The 15,299-nt window shown below is 40.6% G+C and overlaps 1 protein-coding gene across 1 annotated transcript in view; it reads left to right on the top strand.

Moving 5' to 3' along the window:
* The first annotated feature begins 8,025 nt into the window (after positions 1–8,025).
* LOC137049544 (protein FAM180A) overlaps positions 8,026–15,299 on the top strand; it is a 28,920-nt gene continuing 21,646 nt past the window's right edge. Inside the window, exon 1 of the mRNA XM_067428096.1 lies at positions 8,026–8,125. The gene's annotated coding sequence lies outside the window, so the exon portion shown is untranslated. The remainder of the gene's footprint in view (positions 8,126–15,299) is intronic.

The following is a 15,299-nucleotide window of genomic DNA, read 5'->3' on the forward strand; positions in this document are numbered from 1 at the left end:
TAAATTTAGTTGCAAAAAAAAAAAAAAAAGCTCATGGAGTTAAACGGATCACACTACTGAGCAATAAACATGCCGACGATACCAAGATATTATGCTGTGCCTTGTTTGCTTCATTTCAATCGTTTGTAAACCAGTCTCAGGTCAAGCTGGATTTGCAGACATATTAAGATTAAAAAACAATGTTGTGCCTTCTATATTGGATCCGACAGGAATGGTGCAATGCACTTATCTGAGTAAAACAAGTTTTTTTATTTGTAATAGTATTGCATTGTTACAGATGGTATTGATTATGTGTACGTGTCTAACAGAACAAACCTCAGCACGCTGTCACAGGCTGGAGAATCCTTTATTTGTTCGGTTATTGCGATTCGGGATCCGATCGGACATGTATGGGATCAGACTCGCAAAGCCCAACGTCCCGGGGCTGAGTGTTTTCCAGACGGGCTACCAAAACGGAAGCCCGTCGGCAGGCCGATGAATCTTAAATAGTGAAATAACATTTATTTCTTGATCTGTGTTGTTCACTCTCTCGACTTGATACTTGACACGTGTGTGTGCGTGTGTGCGGTTTTTGCTTTTATCTACCGATCGGGCGGGCCAAGTAATACAAAAACAATATTCCAATCAATCGCGGGTGGATGAGAAATAAATCATGTTTGTTTGATAAAGACATTTTGCAAGCCCTGTGAGAGAATCAATCCGGTGCCGCTTTCAAGACAATCCCTCATGTGAACTGATAGGAGCAGAAGCTCATTAAATATTCAAATCTTATCCAATCCTAGCCGTGGGCATTTACTTCCAAGTCTCCAGTGACACGCCCATCAGAACCCAGCGTTCAGCAGAAAGCCTCAAAACCAGTGGAGAAAATAGCCTATTAATTATTAGTTATGATGTTTTTGAATGTAAAAACCACACAAATTAATTGGTCTTAAAATGGTTTATCTTAAATTTATCTGAAGAAACCCTGTGAGTGTAGCGATGACACTTTTTGAATGTTTAAGCGAGTTGCTAAGTCAATCATGAGCTCCCTCATTAATTATTCATGTCCTGTGCGGAGTGGCTCAGAATACAGTGTGAAGACAGAGGACATTTTCCAGGCCGTTTCATCGTCTTCTGCTGCTGTTTATCTGCCTTTAGAGCTCTTTTGTCTGAATTAGCAATGAAACACAGTTTAATGCTCTACTGACTTTCTATTAGTTGTGCTGTTTTCAGCGCCTCGGCTTATAAAGCCTCGTGTTCGATCAGATAAACATTGCCGCTGTTGAAGTGGAAGAATCCGCTTTAATCTGATCTGCAACTCTACAGGCTTAACCTTTACAACTTTATACAGTGACACTATTGATACTGTTTACAATATACTTTTAATGTATGCACTGGTATTGCAGGAATCAATTTAAACAATTTCTAAAATAATATTTTATTTTAAAAAGTGCCTAATATGTAGAAAGTGGCTCGTCATCACAATCATTTATAAATTACATGACTCGTTTTCAATTTTAAACTGCAAAATTTCATAACTTGAGTAGCCTAGTTTGCATTACTGTTGGTAGCTGAACATTTCTATCATGAAATCGTTGTCTAATACTTGCATAGCGCAGATATGACGCGATTGACAGGCGACTCCTCAAACGCTACGCTGACACGTCCCGGCCCTTAGTTAAAATAGCAATTTTCTCATAATTTACAAAATAGTTGGAAACATTTGGGATATTGTAGGTACTCAACTGAACAAAATCTATAACACTGGCCTAGAGGTTTTTGGATGTTTTACTGCAAAAATCCTACATAGTGCAGCTTTAAAGCCAAGAATCACTCTATAGATACTCTCCCAGTTATTTAAGACAGCTCGAGAGGTCTCTCAAGTGGTTAGGAGTGTCCAGTAGGGGCTGGAGATGGCACTGAGGAGACAGAGACGTGCGCAGATCTTTCATGAGAGGGAGAATGTGTTCGAAATGTTTGACGACGAGCAGTTCATCAAATCATCAATCAAGGCATCATCTTTGTCAGCGCTGGTTAAAATTGGCCTGAACCTTTTATAACATGTTTCCACTGTTTGACTAATTCAGCAAGCAGTAGCGATCGCTTCTTCCTCCCACCAGTTAGGTTTTCTTTTGGAATGGGTGGCTGATTATATCATGAAATCTAGGCTATGTATCGGCAAGGTTAGTTAAAATGTGTAATTTTGTGGAAAAATGTGTTTCTCTTTCATTTCCAATGTGTATATCATAGTGTTGTCACGAAACCTAATTTTTGACTTCGATACGATACCAGAATAAAATAGCTCGTTACCGATACTAAATCGATACCACGGTAAAAACAAACAAAAAACAGGTAATATGAATAATATGACAACAGAACTTATTATTCATTGTTTTATTTTTTTTAACTAAAAATTCACTTGGCCAGCATGTTCCTGCATGCCCTGGTTTTTGACCATTGGTGGTTTTCTATGTTTCATTGTTTGCTTAGCATTAATCACAGAATATGTCTGCCTTAAGACCTGCACTGATCTAATTACCTCAGCTGTATACGCTCACTAAAGACATATCCGACTGTGTTTACCTCAATACTCCCCAGACCATGAGCTAACTGCTATCTATGAGGAGAGAGTTGGCTGAAGCAACGGCAGACGACCGTGAGTTACAAGCTGTAATAGACAAAATCCACCTGCCAGGAGATCAGAGGTTGACAAATCCATATCAGAGCTTTAAAGATGAGCTGTCAGTTGTGCATGGTGTGCTCCTGAGAGGGGAACGGATTGTCATACCTACCTCCATGCGCTCACAAATGGCAAAACTCACGCATGAAGGACACTTAGAAAAATGCAAGAGTTTTGATGTATTGGCCACACATGAATAGGGACATTGAAGCACTGGTGCAGCGCTGCGAGACATGTCAACGGCACAGGTACCAGCAACCTAAGGAACCCCTAATGGCCCACAGTAAACCTGAGGAACCATGGAGAAAAGTAGGAACAGACTTGTTTCATCTGGCAGGGAGGGACTACCTAGTCATCATGGACTACAAGTCAAACTACCCAGAGCTGGCGATGCTGACTAATACAACAGCACAGCAGGTGATAAAACACACTAAAGCCATCTTTGCTAGACATGGAATTCCGCTGACTGTGGTGAGTGACAATAGACCACAGTTCAGCAATCAGGACTACAGAGACTTTGGAGACACTTATGGGTTTAAACATGTAACATCAAGTCCACTATACCCCCAGTTAACCGACTTGGCTGAAAAAGGAGTGCAGATAGTGAAGCGGCTGCTGAAGAAAGCTGCTGAGACTGGAGAGGATCCTTATTTAGCACAGCTAAACTACAGAGCATCCCCTTTTGAATGTGGACGGTCTCCAGGTGAAATTCTCATGAACAGGAAGCTGAGAACACGGCTACCCTCAGCAGAGCACCTGCTTCAAAAGAGATTATTCAAAGAAAAATAGCCAAAGCAGAACCTATGACAGGAATGCCAAGCATTTATGTCCACTGGAACAAAAGGATACGGTACGTGTCAGATGTAAAGGAAAATGGGGACCTGTAGCGAAAGTCATCAAAGAGAACACCAAGATCCTACGAGGTACTTACTGAGTATGGTAACACGCTGCGAAGAAATTGCCGTCATCTTCTGAAAGTGCCAGACACCTGTATTGAGAGTACAGATGCAGTTATCTATGATGGACTAACTGAGCAAACACGAGTAGAAAAAAACTCATCAAGCTCTACAGCTGTCACTGAAAGTATCACAGAAAACTCACCTTTCACTGAGATGGGTCGGGGAAGACCACCGTCACGCAATGAAACCTAAAAGACTGATAGAAGAGTGCTAAGTTGGTTTGAAATAAATGTTTACTTAGTATTTAGTGAGTATTTGCATAGTTATATGCAACAAAGTTTTGTGCAGCTAATGCTAGAAATACGCTGCAAAATTGGGTCTGAACCTCCTTGTTTTTATGTTATTATGAGTAAGTGCTATTAAAGGGTTACTTTAGCAATTAGCATATGGCTTTGTATCAGTAGAAACCCTGGAGTATATTCAAATGATTGTGCTTCCCCCCCTCATATCCCCCTGAGACAAGAGATTTATGCATTTTATTTCTGGAAAAATTCCTCCTATGATGCAAAATGACGATATTTGCATCATAGGAGGAATGTTTGGAATAAGGCTAAAGACTACAGCCAGCAGAGGGAGCCATTTCCGCATGTTTTGAACCCGCGCATGAGGGATGGAGATAACACTCAGCTCGCAGGGAGAGCTCAGCTGGCAGCTGCAGGCACTCATTTAAACGGAGCTATGGTGAGCAATGGAAGTCTTTTAAAGGGTCATGAAACCCCAAAACACTTTTTTTGAGATGTAAACAGATATGTATAGGCTGCACATCATTGAAAACACTAAGGGTACTCATTAATGGTATTCATATGTGAAAATAGTTATTTTTGCATTTTTCAGAGCGATTTCTGTCTTCCGGGTTGAAAAGCTTAGTCGGAGCAACGTCACAAATGCTGACGTCGGCGCGGCCTTTTCGGCCCAAGTATGGGCTGCTGGGCACATGCTGACGTCGACCGCACCGAGCGACTCTCTATATATTCATGACATAAAGCTCATTCAGTCCAATCCCTGCGCTGTAGTATGCATACAAGATAATTTAGTTAATATGCATGAGACAGTCACTTCTGTCAGGCTCGTCTTCCATCATTATTGTAGAGATATGGTGGGGAAGTTTTGGAAGCAGCGTGCGGAAAAGTCACGGAGGAAAGCTAGGCGTTGTGCTGATACGAAGTAACGTAAAGGGCGGCGAGCGAGCTGTAACCGGCGCCGTCTGTGGAAGCCTTTGCTACAAAGGCTCGGTAAAGTAAAATTAACTTGAGCAATCACACGCCGAACCTGCAAGCGTTGACTATCTATGTCAGGAGTGCAAAATAACCAATCTGTTAATCTGTAGGCTAATGAACAAAAGCCACGTCCTCTCCGTTTTATTTGTCGTCACAGCCATGCACTAAACCGCATGTGTTCGGGCTCTCAGTGAAACAGTGTGCATATTTGTACAAATATAGATTTAGCTGCCGATTGATAGACAGCGCGGATCGTCACGGCAACCCAGCGCGCGTCGCTCTGCTTCAGATGCGCGGTCGAGACTACTGTCACATCGCATGTTAGGTGGTTCACGTTCTCTTATCACGTCGGCGCGTTGTTCATCTTGCCAAACAGCGTGCATATTTGGACAAATATAGTTTTATCACGTTTGCAAAATATTTCGTCATGCAGAATAACATTTATTTTCATTTCTCACTGAATTATGCTGGTTTGAACTTTGAAGAGCTGAATGATTTGCGATCTCTGCTGCACGCCACTCATAGCTCTCTCATTCGCTGTACTCATCCCTCATTTAATCTCACTGTGGAAAACAATGCCAACGTGAACCAAGAACATGTCTCAGATCCGCTGTAACTGCTGCTGTTGGTATCGCTAGTCTTAATGCACCTACTGACACTCCCCTATTTATGCAAACTTTCCCTCTTTCCACACAATACCATCCCACCTTTTCACAGTCGACCACTCCCCTTTTAACAAGCTTTTTCAAATCGAAGGTGTGAAAAAACACCGCTGCAGCAGGGGGGTTTCATGACCCTTTAACTTCTCAAATTAATTTCTGTGAAAGTTAAGCTTGCAAAGGCATGAACTGAAAAGCGCCAGACTGAACTCGCATTGTGAATGTATGCCGCGAGTGTAGTCGCGATTACCTCAGCTCTCATCAAGAGCTCATTTCTCTCACTCCTGCAGTTAGTGCTCAGTGCTGTGATACTCGTGCGGCGACTCACTCATTATAATTGACAGACACGTTCAGGTTTTAATGGTAGTCTTCAACTCAGTCACAGTAATCCAGTAGGTGGCTTTGGGAATGGCCTAACAGGGCAGCGAAGCATTCTGGGAATTGGAGTCTTTCATCCCCATGAGTCAAAAATACATTTTCTGTCTTTTCTCAGTCTAGAAGGCACCAAATTCAAAAATAATTTCACATTTCTACTACATTGATGACCCAGTTTAAATACAGATTCATCTTCCCAGCGCTGAAGTACCCCTTTAAGGTTGACAGACCTAATTTAATTTATAGTAAAAAAAAAAAGGGAGATGTACTGATACTGACTATTGTAACAGTAACCACCAGAGGGCGCCGTTTGGCAGTGTTCTCATTATATTGCTTGTAAACGAATGAAGAACAATAAAGCACTCTGAGGAATGGCGGTCTGTGTGAATAGTGCAGTCAATACAGTACCGTTTGTAATCGCAATACTTTTCTAGTACCGGTATATCGTGCAACACTAGTGTATCATAATGTATTCTATTGAAAATAATTAAATGTAAAAATTCAATGTGAATTTATCTGAGAATATTCTTAAGAAGGAAATCTATTCAGTGATTGGTTCATGCCTATGACATCATCCAAAATCCTGTTTGTGGCACAGCAAAGTTTCGTAAATCCACTCTGAGACTGACACTTCAGATTTAGTCCTACGCTTCACTTAAAGATTGGGACGCTTGATAACTAACTTTTAAGCGCAGCTTTGAGCCAAGAATTGTTTTACTCTTAAGTCAGTTCTTAGCAGTGTTCTTGTGAGTAATTCTAAGATGCTTGATAAATACGGGCCCAGATTTATTACAGTGAGAATCTGTCTCATGAATGTCTCAATGCACAAAATCCTGCAAAGTTTGTTCTTCTGATTCCAGTCGCTGTCGTTCTCTGAGTTGTTCTCTCAGCCTTCAGGTCTGTGACTGTGTGGGTGATCTGAATCTGTGTTTTTTCTTCTTCTTTTCCTCGGGTCTATGTTGGGTGACTAGTTTAGACAGGTCTGAACCGCCCCGTCTGAGAGCTGCGCACGCTTGATTAAACGACGCCAGCGGGAGTTTGAGCATCCGACGGCCAATCACACCGGTGAGACGCGCTTTATCTGGGACTGTCGACAGCACGGATAATCAGCATTCATCGTGTGTTTGCTTTAGTGTTTCGGGGAATTTGATGATGTTTCATCAGCAGTTCTGAATTGAGTCTTAACCACGGCCGCGTCCCATTTCGCGGGCTTTCTGTCTGTTTCTCTCTGAGTTTAATTGCCTTTGAGCGCACCTGCAATTATGCTGTCAGACGCTCGCGGCCCCCACAGACAGTCTCTCTCTCTCTCTCTCTCTCTCTCTCTCTCTCTCTCTCTCTCTCTCTCTCTCTCTCTCTCTCTCTCTCTCTCTCGACGATCGTCACCTCTGAAATCACACTGAATGCACTTAATTGTTTCAGTCTGTGGAAAAGCGTGGCTGTCCAAAACATTTTGCCATTAGTGCGATTATCTCAAGAAGCGTCCGTCCGCCTGTTCGTCTCTCTCTGTAGTTGCAGGTAATTCCCCGAACATAAATGTGCTGTCAGTCAGTTCGGCGTTCACTATATTAGCACACACTGTTGTCAGCGTTTCGGTTTTGTACAGTTGAAGGGCTCATCGTACAGTTTTCTATCATTGTTTGTTTGCCTGAGGCTCACTCATCAAGGTTGGGATAGTTCACCATGATTTCCTCTCCCTCAAGCCATCCTAGGTGTATATGACTTTCTTCTTTCACCCAAACACAATCAGTTATATTAAAGGAGTCATGAATGGCATTGTGTTATAATGCGTGCACTAAACACCAATCAGGCATAACATTATAACCACTGACAGGTGAATAACACTGATGATCTCTTCATCACGGCTCCTGTTAGTGGGTGGGATATATTAGGCAGCAAGTGAACATTTAGTCCTCAGAGTTGATGTGTGTGAAGCAGGAGAAATGGGCAAGCGTAAGGATTTGAGCGAGTTTGGCCAGATTGTGACGGCTAGACGACTGGGTCAGAGCATCTCCAAAACTGCAGCTCTTGTGGGCTGTTCCCAGTCTGCAGTGGTCAGTATCTATCAAAAGTGCTCCAAGGAAGGACCAGTGGAGAACCGGCCACAGGGTCATGGGCGGCCAAGGCTCACTGATGACCGTGGGGAGCAAAGGCTGGCCGTGTGATCAGGGTGTCCATGCTGATCCCTGTCCACCGCCGAAAGCGCCAACAGTGGGCAAGTGAGGCTGAAAGAAGAAAGACACCAAGGATGCCTTGAAGGTGAGTAAATTATGAATATTTTTGGGGTGAACTAACCTTTAAGCAAGAATCATCAGTTGGTGTGTTTAAGACTTTATGTAAGTATCCTCTTTCCCATCTTACAAAATAGGTTCTAAGAAAGTTTTGCTTTTGTTCCCATTAAGTCATAAAAAGAGTTTTTAAATGGTTATACGAATGTTAAGGGAACATTTTTGCAAACATTATAGGAGCGTTACTTTTGAATGTTATCTAAACGTTCCGAAGATGTTACGTTTAAAAAAACGTTACATGAACAATGTATAAATACTTTTTTCGTGCTAATGTTCTGAGAACATTATTAAAGACCAGATAACGTTGAACGAACGCTCTATTAACGTTACAGGAAGAACGTTTGCTCATAACATTGAGAGAACCTTGACAGAACGTTCCCTGTGGATTCATCAGTCGCTCAAACTGCTCAGGGATCTTGTTTAAAATAAGCTTAAATCTTTCAGTTGTTTTAATGTCTAATTTCAATGGTTTTGGACCGGAGAGGACGATTTAAGTAGTGAAAGTTACAGTGCAGTTAATTATTTAGTAAAGAAAGTCTCATTAGATTATCTTTTAGCAGTTTGTGAAGGATTTGTTCTGTTGACGAGGAGCACAGAGGAGAGGAGAGGCCGCTGAGACGCTTGTGTTTTATTACAGCATCTCCGTTTCGACCACACACACTCACACACACACACACTCTCTCTCTCCTTGTTATAGCTCAGTGTTTTCATTGCTGTGATTCATGGCCGTTCAGCCTCTGGGAGACTTTGGGAGAAAACCAGAGCACTGAACATCGTAAAGCCTTCATCACCATCATCATCACGTATCTGACTGTGACCCCAAGTGATCCAGCCTCTCCTCCTGCTGTCGAGCTAATCAAACCATCTGGGTGCACTGCAAAAAATGCTCTTCTTACTCAGTATTTTTGTCTTGTTTCTAGTCTAAAAATTCTTAAAACAAGAAGACTTTACTAGACAAGCAAAAGTAATTGTCCTTTTTGAAAAATAACTCAAAATGAAGAGAGTTTTCACTTAAAATAATCTGCCAATGGGGATCTCCCAATCTTAAAACAAGATTATTTTTCTCACCCCATTGGCAGATTATTTATCTTATTTTAAGTAAAAACTCTCTTCATTTTGAGTTATTTTCCCCAAAACAAGACGATTATTTGTACTTGTCTAGTAAATGTTTCGTAATGTAAGAATTTTTAGATATTTTGACTAGAAACAAGACAAAAATACTAAGTAAGAAAAGCATTTGTTTGAGAGAGAGAAAGTTTGAGTCTGTGTTTTTGAGTGTGTGTGTTTGTGTGTGTGTGTGTGTATGTTCGGGATAGAGTTTAAGTATGTGTGAGTTTTTGAGTGTCTGTTTGAGTGTGTGAGAGTGAGTTTGTGTGTATTTATGAGTTTGAGTGTGTGTTTGTGTGTGAGAGAGAGTTTGAGTGAGTTTGTGTGTGTGTGTGTGTGTGAGAGAGAGAGAGAGAGAGAGAGAGAGAGAGAGAGAGAGAGAGAGAGAGAGAGAGAGAGAGAGAGTGAGTGTGTGGGTTTGGGTGAGAGAGTTTGAGCAAGAGTGTGTGTGTGTGTGTGTGTGTGTGTGTGTGTGTGTGTGTGTGTGTTTGTGTTTGAGTGAGTGAGTGTGTGTGAGAGAGAGAGTTTGAGTGTGCGTGTGTGTGTGTGTGTGTTTCTATGTGATAGCGTTTGAGTGAGAGTGTGTCTGTTAGTGTGTGTGAGAGAGAGAGTTTGAGTGACTGTTTGGGTGTGTGTGAGAGTGTGTGTTTGTTTATATTAGTTGTGTGTGTGTGTGTGTGTGTGTGTGTGTGTGTGTGTGTGTGTGTGTGTGTGTGTGTGTGTGTGATGCTGATCTCCAGTGAGAATAACTGTTCCTGAGCCTCATATCTGCTGCTGTTTCTCAGTCTGCGCCTCACATTCCTCGCCTTTTTTAACTGGGAAAGTCTGTAGAGGAAATAAAACAAACTTCTAAATATTACACTCTAAGAAAAGTTTGTAAAAATATGGAATATGGACTTCTTCTTTTCTTAAAGTGTAGCATGCTTTGAAAGTCAGTAAAAGTAGTATATCATCTAGGCAGCTTTCACAAATATGTTAAGAACATTCCCATTGAGTTATGAACATTTTTTTTTAACTTTAGTGCCATCCCATTGTTAATCCGTAGGGTTTAATAAGAAGTCGGCTTCACTAACAGCTCCAGCTCTTCTGGGAAGGCTTTCCTCAAGGTTTGGGAGTGTGTTTATGGGGATTTTTGCCCATTCTTCTAGAAGCTCATTTGTGAGGTCAGGCACTGATGTTGGACGAGAAGGCCTGGCTCTCAGTCTCCGCTCTAATTCATCCCAAAGCTGTTCTATCGGGTTGAGCTCAGGACAGTCCAGTTCCTCCACACCAAACTCCTCATCCATGTCTTTATGGAGCGACGCTTTGTGCACTGGAGCGCAGTCATGCTGGGAGTTGGGGTGGGACAAAAAATTGTTATGGCGATTTATCGTGATATTTCTGGCCGGGAGACGTTATCGATACTCTCGCACCAAGTATCGATATATTTTTTGTGTACACATAGGCCTACCCACAGCTGCGTTCAGTCGCTTCCGTGTTAATCTAAGCACAGGGCTCCAGACTGTAGCCGAATATATACTAGTGTATGTGAATATTAAACTGCAAAATAATATTGAAATATTCCTGAACTCCTGCATGTTCTGCGTGTCTGAATGACGGGCGCTGATCTTTGTCTGCGCACGCACGCGTACACATAGCCTGCAGTGTCACTATATGAGGACACGAACGCATAAACCTTCTCTTCATGAGATTTTACCGTTTCATTTGAGAAAGCTGTCATGAACTCAGACACTCAAAGTTCGGACCCGTCAAAATAAAAATTTGGTTTAACGGAAAGAAATTAGAAATATATTAGGCTACTGTTGTTTGGTAGATTTAGCCACGTCTCTATGTAATAATAATATGTCTCTACCAATAATAATAATTATGCCTAGATTGTTGCTTTAACTTTATCTTTTTATAAACAATGTTTACTTTTAAACAGCATACAGCCTTACATTTTAATGTTTATGTTGTGGAAATTGCAGTAAATTACAAGAGACAACTTCTCACGTTGAGCATTTTATGAAGAAGAAAAATCTAAACCAAAATGGTGCTGACAAGTCCCACACCATGATCAACACGAGATCAGAACGCGATCCCTGAACAGTCGAGAAGAAACACGCTGAGAATAAAGTACTGTATTTATAATCAACAGTGTATAAAACTACGTTTAACAACAAGGGTGAAGAATGTGTCACATTTACCATGGATTATTTAACTATAAATAAAAAACTAATTGAATGCAGTTATATATATTTTTAGGGGCCAAGCACCGAAGGTGCGGAGGCACCTATTGAAATCGTTAGTGTTCCTATTATTATTATTCTGCTTCTTCTTCTTCTTCTTCTTCCGCCATAGGAGTCTCTGGCAGCCCATAGAACCGTATGGTAAAAAGTTGTGAAATTTGGCACACTCATAGAGGCCAGTCTGAGCTGTCACTATAGCAAATTTGGTGCCTCTAACTCAATCCCTCTAGCGCCACCACCTGTCCAAAGTTTCACTCATATTTATGCTTATAACTTTTGACCCCTAAGGGCTAGAAACAAAATTCTTTTTTCATCGGATTCCTTGGCTCAAGCCGATTGGATTTCACCCTATGATGTCATTTTCCGGTATGCAAATTTTCCCGCCATTTTGAATTTTCTGAAAAACCTACTTTTTCGAACTCCTCCTAGGCCGTTGCTCCGATTTTCACGAAAATTGAAACAGATCATCTTCAGAGCATGTTGACAAAAAGTTATGGAATTCAAGTTGATTCGTCCAATCGTTTTCAATAAACGCACAAACAAATTTTACGTGGAGGTTGCAAAAACACACTAAAGGCTATATCTCCGCAACGCTTTATCGTATTCAAACCAACCTTGGTACATGTCATCACAAGCATGACTTGAAGCAACATGCAGCGTTTCGGCGCAGCGCCACCTACCTGTCCGGAGATACGAAAAATGCCTATTTTGGCTTATAACTTCTGAACCGTTTATCCAAAAATCATAAAATTGGTCTCATTAGATTCAGGGCGTCATGCCGAGTCGACTGATATCCAATTTTACCATGTCGGCCATTTTGGATGTCGGCCATTTTGAATTATGTGCAAAAATGCTGTATTTTATGAACGCATGAACAGATTGTTATGAAACTTGGTATGGGTCATCACCACGATGCCCTGAAGTAGCCTGAGAAGTTTCGAAACAGCGCCACCTAGTGGAGAATTTTTTTTTTCAAACGCTTATAACTTTGGGTGTGGTTGACATATTTTGATGGGAGTGTGTTTTTTGGTCTCCTGAATCCTTGCCGACTCCAACGATACCAGACTTGCCAGGTTTCGGCATATGGTTTGCGCAGAGTTGTAATTTAGTGCTTAAAAAACATTTGCTGATATCTTCGAAACCGCTAGTCCGATCGAGACGAAACCAGCCTCAGAAGTTCGGAAACATAGGTCGATAGCTATACGCTAATGCCCAAATCTCAAAATATTGATAGTAAGGGGTAGTAAAATCCAATCAAAGTCAGGTGTCAGTCCTTTTTTACGTGTTTTTTCATATAAATGTCTATAACTCCAAAACAAAATGAGATATTTTCACCAAACTTGACACACATATGTATGGGCTCACTATGAGGACACATAAAAAAATTGGTGGGATTGTGCCTCTTGGTGGCGCTATAATAAAACAAAACATGAAATTCCCATTGACTTCAATGCAGTATTACGGTTTAAAATGCTAATGCTATAATTTAAGAATGCATTAGCGTATCGTTACAAAACTCGGTATGTGTCTTCCGCTCCATGTCCTGAAGATACTCAAAAAGTTTCGGGGTAGCGCCACCTTGTGGTCAAAAGTTGTAATAAAATGTACAGAAATGCGAATAACTTTTGATTAAATTAACCCATTGTAATGAAACTGGTCATAATACAGTCAATGGCTCATGCCGAGAACATGGATACCAATTGTGCCATATTTTGCAAACCTATCTGTCCTCCGTCTTGTTATTTGTTAAAAACCTACTTTTTCAAACTCATCCTAGACCGTTTGTCCGATTTTCACCAAAATTGATCCGTATCGTCTTCAGACCATGCTGACAAATAGTTATGGATTTCGGATTGATAGACAAAACAGTTTTCATATACCACTGCAACAGAGTTGAGCCATGATGCAAAAATTACTCTTGAGGCTGTATCTCTGCAATGCTTTGACATATTGACACCAAACTTTGCATGTGTCATTGTCATCTCAATCTGACTAAACCACATCAGTTTCGTAACAGTGACACCTATTGGTCGAAAGTGATAAACCATTAAACCATTATTATTGACTGTATTTAAAATTTGACTGCTATTTTGCCTAAAATCAACTTAATAGGTCCTTAATGGCTCATTGTTGCAGTTGGCTTGAGACTTCCAGCCATGCTGGCATGTCTTGTCTTCTTCTTTGCGCTTGGCCCCGATAATGGCTGCTTGCAGCTATATTTTAATTTGTATTGGTACCTACTACTGGAATTTTGGTATTGTGACATCCCTAATACTACTAGTATTAAATTACTACTAAGAGTAATATAAATTTGAGATGTTGCTGATATGATTATTTGTAGCAGCAACATAGTAATAGTACAGATTTTACCTTTCCTTTCTATAAATCATAGTCACAAAACTTTTCATTCTAGCAAATAAGCATTTTTCAAACTTATGGCTGTTTGATAGCTGTATATGTACTTATTGTACATTTTTGCTATTCAAAAAAATAGATAAACTGTTAATAAATGAAATTATATCATCATATGACTTTTTGCCATTTTTTTTTCATTTACAGAATGATATCGTGATATAGCGTGGATGATTTTCTTGCAATATATCGTCTGTCACAGAATCGCTGGTATCGTGATACGTTATCGTGGACAAAATATCGTGATAGTATCGTATCGTGAGTTATCCTGTGATTCCCATCCCTAGTTGGGAGTATGAAACTGTCCAAAATGTCTTGGTGAATCATTAAGAGTTCCTTTCACTGGAACTAAGGGGCCAAGCCCTGAATGGAGGTGACTGACGACGGTGTTACGTGCTAATGACAACATGGCGAATGTAGTACATACAAATTTGATTATACTACCCATATTCATAATTATAGAACATACTTTTTTATGGGCCGTGAATTAGGTTCAAATTCAATTGTAGTATTCAATCTGTAGGTCAGATGTCACGGCGACTCCAGGGTGATTTACCTCATGCAGGGCTGGTGTCTTAGATGTTGTTCTACGCCGCGCTCTTTCATTCGGTTTAAAAGCAGATAAACCGGTGCTTTTATACGAGACATCACGGTGCAGCAATTACAGCTATTCAGAGACACAAAGCCAACAATCGCAGGACATTTACATATCTAAGGTTTACAGCGGCAATTACTTCAAGGGGCTCACAAGAGCGCCCACCTGGATTCAGTCCCACACAACACCTTAAAGTGTTCTCCACAGAAGAGAGTCCCGCGTCAGCGGAGAAAAACACGCTCCCATAGCGCCACCAATGGGTTAAAACACGATCGGAATCAGAGGAACATTTGCTGGACATCTCCTGCTGATCAGAGAAAAACAGCCCAGTGATCTCACGTGTGACTCCAGTTTCACAAGAGATCTGATGCCTCAGATTTAACCAAGAAGTCAGAACTCAAAGCTTCTTATCAAATGATCTCACTGCAAAAAAATGATTTTCTAACTTAGTATTTTTGTCTTGTTTGTAGTATAAATATAAAAAACCCCGTACATTAAGAAACGTTTAGTAGACAAGAAAAAATTATCATCTTGTTTTGGTAAAAAATAACTTAAGTTAAAATAACTTAAAATAAGATAAATAATCTGCCAATGGGGTAAGAAAAATAATGTTGTTTTAAGATTATGTTGCTCACCCCTCTGGCAGATTATTTATCTTATTTTAAGCAAAAACTCTCTTCATTTTGAGTTATTTTCCCCCAAAACAAGACAATTAATTTCACCTGTCTAGTAAATACTTCTTGTTTTAAGAATTTTTAGATGTTTGGACTAGAAACAAGACAAAAATACTAATTAAGAAGAGT

Source organism: Pseudorasbora parva, chromosome 20, assembly GCF_024679245.1.
Source record: "Pseudorasbora parva isolate DD20220531a chromosome 20, ASM2467924v1, whole genome shotgun sequence".
Lineage (NCBI taxonomy): Eukaryota > Metazoa > Chordata > Actinopteri > Cypriniformes > Gobionidae > Pseudorasbora > Pseudorasbora parva.